At 45.4% G+C, this 8,288-nt stretch overlaps 1 long non-coding RNA gene across 1 annotated transcript in view; it reads left to right on the plus strand.

The window, feature by feature from the left end:
- The window catches only part of LOC140215993 (uncharacterized), a 38,595-nt gene extending 31,147 nt beyond the window's left edge, over positions 1 to 7,448 (plus strand). Inside the window, exon 2 of the long non-coding RNA XR_011892629.1 lies at positions 7,202 to 7,448. This is a non-coding gene — a long non-coding RNA (uncharacterized lncRNA). The remainder of the gene's footprint in view (positions 1 to 7,201) is intronic.
- The last annotated feature ends 840 nt before the right edge of the window (positions 7,449 to 8,288 follow it).

Genomic DNA, 8,288 nt, shown 5'->3' on the forward strand with positions numbered 1-8,288 from the left:
GACCTACCTACCACGATAAATCGCGATGCGTTAGGCTTGCGCTGCTTCCGAGAATAAATTAATTTTGACCTTTCAACTCAAATGCACCTCACCCATAGGATCGGACTTTGACGTGGCCCGTGCGTTGTTCTGGTTATTTGTGATTACGTGGTTGTTTCACCGCGCAAATTGTGCAAGCCGTGTATGACTGGTCGCAGACGCGTTTGCGGTAGCCTAAAGGAGGCATAACATTTCTGAGTTGCAAGAGACTTGGTGTGAAAGTACTTCTTCGAAGCCTGTGGGCAGCAAGCCGCGTCTGAAAGCAGTTGAGCGTGTCACCGAGCGAAAGTGTCTCGTGGAGTTTCGGCTAAGCAAAGTGGCGCGTAAAGCCATATTTGCTCATTTCGTCTTCCTATAAGCGCTATCCAAACCTGTTGAAATGTCGATGATACCTAGCCGCTTTCAAGGTTACCTGTTAGGCACGGCTCAGAATTGCTATGTTAGCAGCATTCGTGAATTGTTTCACCCCGTTTATTGGTATTCTTTTTCTTGGCTCACGCCTCTTCAAGCGCGAGGAGACACTGAAATACATAAATATTATTGACCTACCTACTAATCCGTCTATCGCGCATAATGCAAATGAGTTTTTAGACAAGCGGGTTCCTATGGGTTGGACTTCTCCGCCATAGCAAGGCTTCGCCGCCTGCATGGTTATCCGGCTGAGCTAGCTCGGTTGCGCGGCTACCATAGTCAGAAGTTCAAATCCTCAGCTAATTTATCTGCACGTGGTAAGGTCGAATCCACCTCCAGTACTCTACATCTATAGGCTTGGAGTGGCGCCTCATAACGGCGAAAAATACCTAGAACCAATGAGGCTATACTAATCCATGTAAAAGAAAATCAGGAAGGCCCACTCAGCTTCAACAAAGGACACTCCTTCACCAGAACAGGAATTGGCCTCCTTGGTGCAGTATTTGATCACTATTTCTCTCATGTCTCCTTCAAGCAACCAATGGTCCTCAGTCCGCAGCAGCTGCGGAGCACCTGAAGCGAGGCGGCGGCCAGACCTGTAACGCAGCACAGGGTACTACGAATCTCTCTACCCGAACAGCGCGTCACTTGAAACTGGCCCCAGAAACGTACAATGCTGGAACCTTCTCGAGTGAATGTAGCTTAGCAGGACTCTCTGAATAACTATCACGTATTCTTTGGAATATCATTGGCATTAGTTACGTTAGTACTGGTGATTAATATAGTGCTGACTAGCGGCCAAATAACAAGCAATAGGGAGTAGGATTCCTAATCCATGAGGACGTAGCGGAAAATATTGGCGAATTCTACAGCAGTAATGACAGGGTAGCAGCAGTCGTAATAAAACTAAGCAGAAGGTATAGAGTAAAGGTGGCACAAGCCTACGCTCCATGCCCCTGTCACGGTGATGATGAAATGGAACACTTTTCTGAAGATGCTGGATTAGTGATGGAAACAGTGCAAATTCAATATGGGTGGCTTCATTGCAAAAGTGGGAAAAATTCAGGCTGGTGAACAAGCAATTCGCAACTACGGCATCGACTCTAGGAACACTACAGAGAAAATGTTGGTAGAATTCGCAGCAACGAATAAGCTGCGAATAATGAACTCCTTCTTCAGGAACCGTAGCAACAGAATGTAGACGTGGAAAAGCCAAGTGGTGAACCGAAAAATTAAATAGATTTCATACTTTCTGCCGATTCCAGCGCAGTGCAGGATATATTAATGTTAGTTAGGGTAAAGTGCAACGATCATTGGTTAGTGAGGTCTATGATTCGCCTCAATATGACAAGAGAAAGAGTAAACTTGGTCAAGAAGAAAGAGGCCAACCTAGACGCCGTAACGGTAAACGAAGGCCAATTTAGGCTGCTGCTTGAGAACAAATATTCATCCTTTGAACACAGGGATGATGACATAAATGTAATGAACGACAAAAAAAGCTACACTGGCTTCAGAAGCAGTAGTTGAAGTAGGAGGTAAGGCACCAAGGCAACCACCAGAAAAGTTCTCCCAAGTAAAAACAGACATCAGAAACGAACGACAAATAATGAATGTGTTCAACTCAAGAGTTCAGATAGAATTTGTGGAACCGTCAATACTTATCAGCAAGGAGAAAGTAAGGGATATTTAAAATTATAACGTGAGAAAGACAGAGGAAGCAGTAAAATATGAACGCAGCATGAAATCAGTGAGAAGAAAACTTGTGATAGGACAAGCCAAGACGTGTGGACTAAACGACAAGCAATGTAATATCATCAGCAATTTCGAAGTTAGAGCAAAAGCAGCGGGAGCATTCTAGACTGGCCTGTACAGTGCCAAGAGCAGCCACGATACGTCCATTCATAGCACTAAAAAGGTTACAGACGCTCCTTCTATAACTATCCATGAAGTTAGAATGGTCTTGGAAGACATGAAATACGGAAAAGCGGTAGGAGAAAATGCAATAACAGTCAATTTAATCAAAGATAGAGCCTGCAGCCCTTCATACGAAATGTCTCACGGCTTCAAGGGTCCCAAGAACAGAATGAACGCGAACATTATACTGATCCACACAAAGGGACGTTGAATAATTCGATAATTATAGAACCATTAGCTTACTTCCAGTTTTGTATAAAATGTTCACCAAGATAACTTCCAATACAATAAGGGCAACACATGACTCCTGTCAAAGAAGCGTACCGGCTGTCTTCAGGAAGGGATACCGTACGATGAATTACCACCATGTCATCAATCACGTAATCGAAGAATCTACACAGTACAATCAGCGTCTCTATATGGCTTTAATAGATCACAAAAAGCCATTTCATTTAGTGTCAGTAGAGATACCAGCTGTTATAGAGGCATTACGCAATCAAGGACTACAGGAGGCTTACGTAAGTATATTGGAAGTTACCTACAATGACTCCACAGCTACCTTGATTCTCAAGAAGAAAAGTAGAAAGATACCTATAAAAAGGGGGTAAGGCAAGGATACACAATCTTTCCAGTGCTATTCACTGCATGCTTGGAACAAGCCTTTCAGCTATTAAACTGGGAAGGATTAGGCGAGATGATCAACGGCGAATACCTCAGCAACTTTCCGTTTGCAAATGACATAGTCCTGTTCAGCAACATTTTGGACTAGTTACAACAATTGATTGAGAACCTTAACAGAAGGAGTGTAACAGTAGGGCTGGATATTATTATGCAGAAGTCAAAGATGATGATCAATAGCCATGCGAGGGAACAACGTTTCAGGATCGACAGTGATCCTCAAAAGTCTGTGATGGAGTACGTTTACCTAGGTCAAATAATCGAAGGGTACCCTGATCATGAAAAAGAAATATACAGAAGAATAAAAGGGTTAGAGGGCATACGGCAGACAGTGTTAAAACCTGACTGGAAGCTTACCACTATCATTGAAAAGAAAGGTGTGCAGTTAATGCATTCTACCGGTGCTGACATTTGGGTCAGAAACAAGAAGCTAAGGACCGCGCGAAGAGCGGTAGAGCGATGAATGTTAGTCGTAACGTTAAGAGACAGGAAGAGAGCAGTGTGTATCAGTGATCAAACGGGGGCAGCCTATATCCTAATTGAATTTAGGAGAAAAAATAGAGCTGGACAGGCCATGTAATGCGCAGGTTAGAGAACAGGTGGACCCCCCGTGGCTGCTTAGTGGCTATGGTGTTCGGCTGCTAAGCAAAATGTGGCGGGATCAAATCCCGTCCACGGCAACCGCATTTCAATGGGTGCTAAATGCCAGAAAACACCCATGTACTTAGATTTGGGCACACGTTAAAGCACACAAGGTGGTCCAAATTTCCGGAGTCCCCCACTACGCGTGTCTCATAATCAGAATGTGGTCCTGGCACGTAAAACCCCGTAATATTAAAAAGAAGATAATCGGTGGGCCATTAGGGTACAGAATGGATGCGGAGAGAAGGGAAGTGCTGTCGAGGACGACACAAGAATAGGTGGGGTGTTGAAATAAGCAAATTCACAGGCGCAAGTTGGAATCGATTAGCCCAGGACAGGGGTAATTGGAGATCGCAGGCGGAGGCCTTCGTCCTGCAGTGGACATAAAATAGACTGATGATGACGATGATGAACGCAATAAAAATACAGCCTCTAATTACCATCACAAGGTAGCCTAGAGATTCGCCGGCACGCCATACAATGCAGTTTATTGTTTCGAGTGTGGTGTTTGTAGCAAATAATACAAAGGGGACCTGAAACAGAAAAACAAGAATAGACGGCCATCGCACAGATACAAAACAGAGTTTACCAGAACTAGTAGCCGATTAATATTAATGCGATTAAGCAAAGCTTTACGTACTACAAAAAAATAAACGTCCGTTCACCGTACGAGAGCAAATATACCGAGTGATACCTCCCACACAAGTTTAATTAGCTACTCTCGAACTGAATTATATTCGACATGGCAAATTTGAATAGCTAAAAGCTCTAATCTAAACTTGAAATGTTCATATCATTAGCTCAAGTAAGAAAACAATTTATGCCACCAGCCAACATAGAGTCTTAAGCTCGCCCATTCCTTTGCCTCCAGCCCCTGCTTGCCCCTCTTCCAACCACTAAATTTAATATTTTTATCCGTGTTCCTACGCATATTTCCGCCATAGGAGCCCTTTTCCATGTACACCTGCCCCTGCCACTTCTTCGGCCGATTACTTCCTATTTTATTTTTTATTTTTCATAAAACACCACTGACACGTTCCAAAGTTCTAAACGTGACCATGTTTCTCCGTCATCTCCAATAAACAAGGTCGCGCTACATCTGCACACGTCCGTGGGGACCCTAAGGCCGAGCTGCTGAAGTCATCGTTCCGCTACCATCCCCCCTCCCCCCCCGGCTCTTCTCGCATACTCACATGTCGCCATCTTAATACCTTCAAAATATTCGCTGCCATCGCACTAACGCGGGGCTGCTCAGTTCATTCGTTCAACCTGCCCTTTTGCTGCTCCCACGCTGACTGGCTCACCATCTCTTCTAAGACCATAAACGCGCGGCGCCTGTGACGCGTATAGTATCTGTTCAATTCATTGCAGCCTTGCTATCTTCTTCTGCGCCTAACAATATATTCAAGCCGCCTTCTTTGTACTTCTCCTGCGGCCTTCTCACCCTCGCCCTCCTTTCCTGTCATCTTATAAAGCATGTATAAAAACGTCAAACAGCATTCATTTTAATTACAACCGCCGCCGACAAAGCCCGTACGTGACCTCACTCTATTAACCTGTTAAAACCATCCTACCGAGAGTGACTAGGTTGCCTTTGGCAAAGATTGGCGCACCCTTCGAAAAGTAGGCCAGCCTTTCTGAGGCAGCTTCTCCCTGCTACTTTTGCACCGGAGTGCGCTATTCCAACTGTCGGCCCCTTTCTTGTTTTATTTTAGTTTGTTTTCAAGCAGACATGCACATGTGAAGTACATCTAAGAAAGCTTCGAAATGTGCTAGAGGGGAAGTATAGACACTATTGGAATCTCAGCGCTGACACCCGTTGTTGCAAATGGGTCGCAAGCCCCAAGGGTAGCGTTGGCCTGGCGGCCTGGGGCACAACTGGAAGCATCCGAAGGTTCCGGCAAAGCATGAGTGGACTGGTAACAGAACAACTTGTTTATTCTAGCATCGCAAAAGAGCGGGCGGTCAGGTCGACCGAAGTGGAGAGACGGGAGAGCACGTAACTCAACGGAAGAAATCGGAGCCTCTCTCTTGGCGTCCGGGGGCACCTGCTTTTATACTCTCGCAGTTGAGGGGAAGAAGGAACGCCTCGTCAGAGGCGCACGTGATGCGCGGCACGGACAGGCTGAGAGACACGTTGGGACGAGTGTAGTGACGCATCCGCCGGGCCGGCGCCGGTCAGATCTCCTCGCTTCACACTTGGGGAGCTCCTCTCCCCGGCTGCCGCGCTTTGACAAGCGTGGGCACCAACATGCACACACACACACACACACGCACTTGAAGGCACGTGGCATTGAAACATGCCTGGACGCGCTTGGCGGGGAGGCGTATCGGCGGCGCTGAACGGGCCAAAATGTCCGCCGCTTTGAACGAAGCCCCGGCGTCCGTTGCATCCGCGCCGGCCATACCGCGCGTCGTAGGCGAAACGTAACAACACCTATGGGGGGAGTATTAATCGCTAAGTATGTGATGTGCAGGAAAGTGAAACGGCGCATTGCGAGATGTGTCTAAGCAACATCTCAAAAAGCGTAATCCTTGAAATTATTATGACACGAAGCGTTTCAGATAAAGCTTTTAAATATTTAGAAGGAATCATAGGAATCGATGTGCCTAGTGTGCATGGTTCGGAAATAACACAGAAGTGGAAGTAAATATGAGCGACATAGTACTTGAAAGAATAAAGGGCCAGACATAGATGCGATGGATTGGCCTGAGTGAATTTGGTCTGAAAAGTAGGAGTCATGTTGTAAGACGACGTGGTGCAATATATCTGTATGAAGATAAAGTACATAGACGTCATGCACGTGCTTGACAATAGGAATAGCGGGGGTTTTACGGAGCAGAAAAGAACTGAGAGGTTAGATAAAAAAACTGAAGGTGCATGGTGAACCTTTTTGAAATTTGTGGACAAGAGAATGCTGGTGCAGTAGGCAATAAGTAAAGCACAAAATAATGTTCCGCTTCTTGGCAGCCTGTTGGAGGCAAATGCACCCAAGTATCCGGAAATGCTAACAAGCGTCTCCAGAAGCGAATAAGTAAACCATTGTTTCAGTGTTCTAGATAAAATGCATATATTAATCTGTCCCCATCACAGCTGAACTGGTGTCTTAACAAAGAAGTTTATCTTTCTGCCGGCACGCTCATCACGATCGACTAGTGTATCCTTGTGCTCGCGCATTTTATCACACTTCTTTTACCAGCGCTAAAGCGCAGAGAGACAAGGAAGATATAAAATTATATGGTCTCGACAAAAAGTAATTCCCGTACTTCTCTTTCGGCAGCGAGGTTAACGACAGCTATCCTAAACAGACATACACGCGAATGTAGCGCGATGCTTGCAAATGAAGGACACTTTAAGATTGCACCATTAAAGTGTTTATCACCTCTCTGGCCTATATTCCTTCGGAGTATTGAACATGACTCCCTGTTTGGCCTTTAGTACCTTCTAGCTTACAAAATGGCACCAGGAAAGCGGCACAAATCCTAAATTGCGCATCAATGTTCTTTTTTACTTCAGATTGTGAGTTTTGGGTGAAGAGAGACGACACTACCTCGGCCCATACAGAGAATATTACAGAGAAGGCGAAAAAGTGCCAACATTTGTTTCAACATTTTTGTTACACTGGCATGCAACTTTATGACGAGGACCACTGCAACAAGCGTAATAGGTAATAGTATATGAAGACACGGTCTAATGATACCAATATCCTGATTACTTGAATATGAAAATAATAAAAATGGTATTGGGTGTGGCAAGATTTCTACACATGTGTTGGTTTTGTTTCTCGAAATCTGAAGCAACTTTTTACTACGCTACCACTTTGCGTTGCAGGTTTAGTGAGCGTGCTGCGAACTGACTTTTTGTAGGGCTGTAAAAGACGTCTTAGAGGAGTGCTGAAATGATATTCCCCACTCTCAATTTCCTTTCGATAAATCGATGTCGTAAACTTAAATCTGCTAACAAAAACTGCCGAGCCTCAGACTGTCATAATTAACCTAAAATGTGAGCCGCCCGAGTCCAAGGACTCGAGGTCGTCACCTAGGCTGGGGTGCTTATGGCCCCACCCCGCCCAAATCGCCGGACATTTGCAATAAAGTTTTCACTCACTCACTGTGAGCTTTTGTGCCACTAACTTCGGTCTTATTTACCAGGATATAAAAGCGTCGTGGCGTCCTCTCGCAAAACGTGGCCACGCGTTCGCACGACTATGCCGCGTTTTTACGCCCCCATGGTAAGCTCAGTCGCCCCCTACGTGGCTACTTGTTGTGAAGGCCGACGTGGCAGCACAGCAAACAAATGAGCGAGTTGGAGCTGGCGTCAAAGCGTTGCAATGTCCTGCACCAACCTGACCACTTTCCGCGTCATGACGTTAAGGCGCAGTAGACGCGAAACAAAAATTGACCGTAAGAATGTTACTTTATTAGTACCTTCAGGGCGCTAAAGCATGCTCGTAGTATATTTCCTTGAATTTATAGCACCTTCATTTCAAAGCAAAATAATGAACATGGTAAAAGATTCTGTCACCATATCTTTGAGGGTTATCCTGTTCGCAGAGATTACAGCTTGCACAGACCGCAGAGTTGGCGCGTTGCGCGAAGACGGT

Source organism: Dermacentor andersoni, chromosome 2 (assembly GCF_023375885.2).
Source record: "Dermacentor andersoni chromosome 2, qqDerAnde1_hic_scaffold, whole genome shotgun sequence".
Lineage (NCBI taxonomy): Eukaryota > Metazoa > Arthropoda > Arachnida > Ixodida > Ixodidae > Dermacentor > Dermacentor andersoni.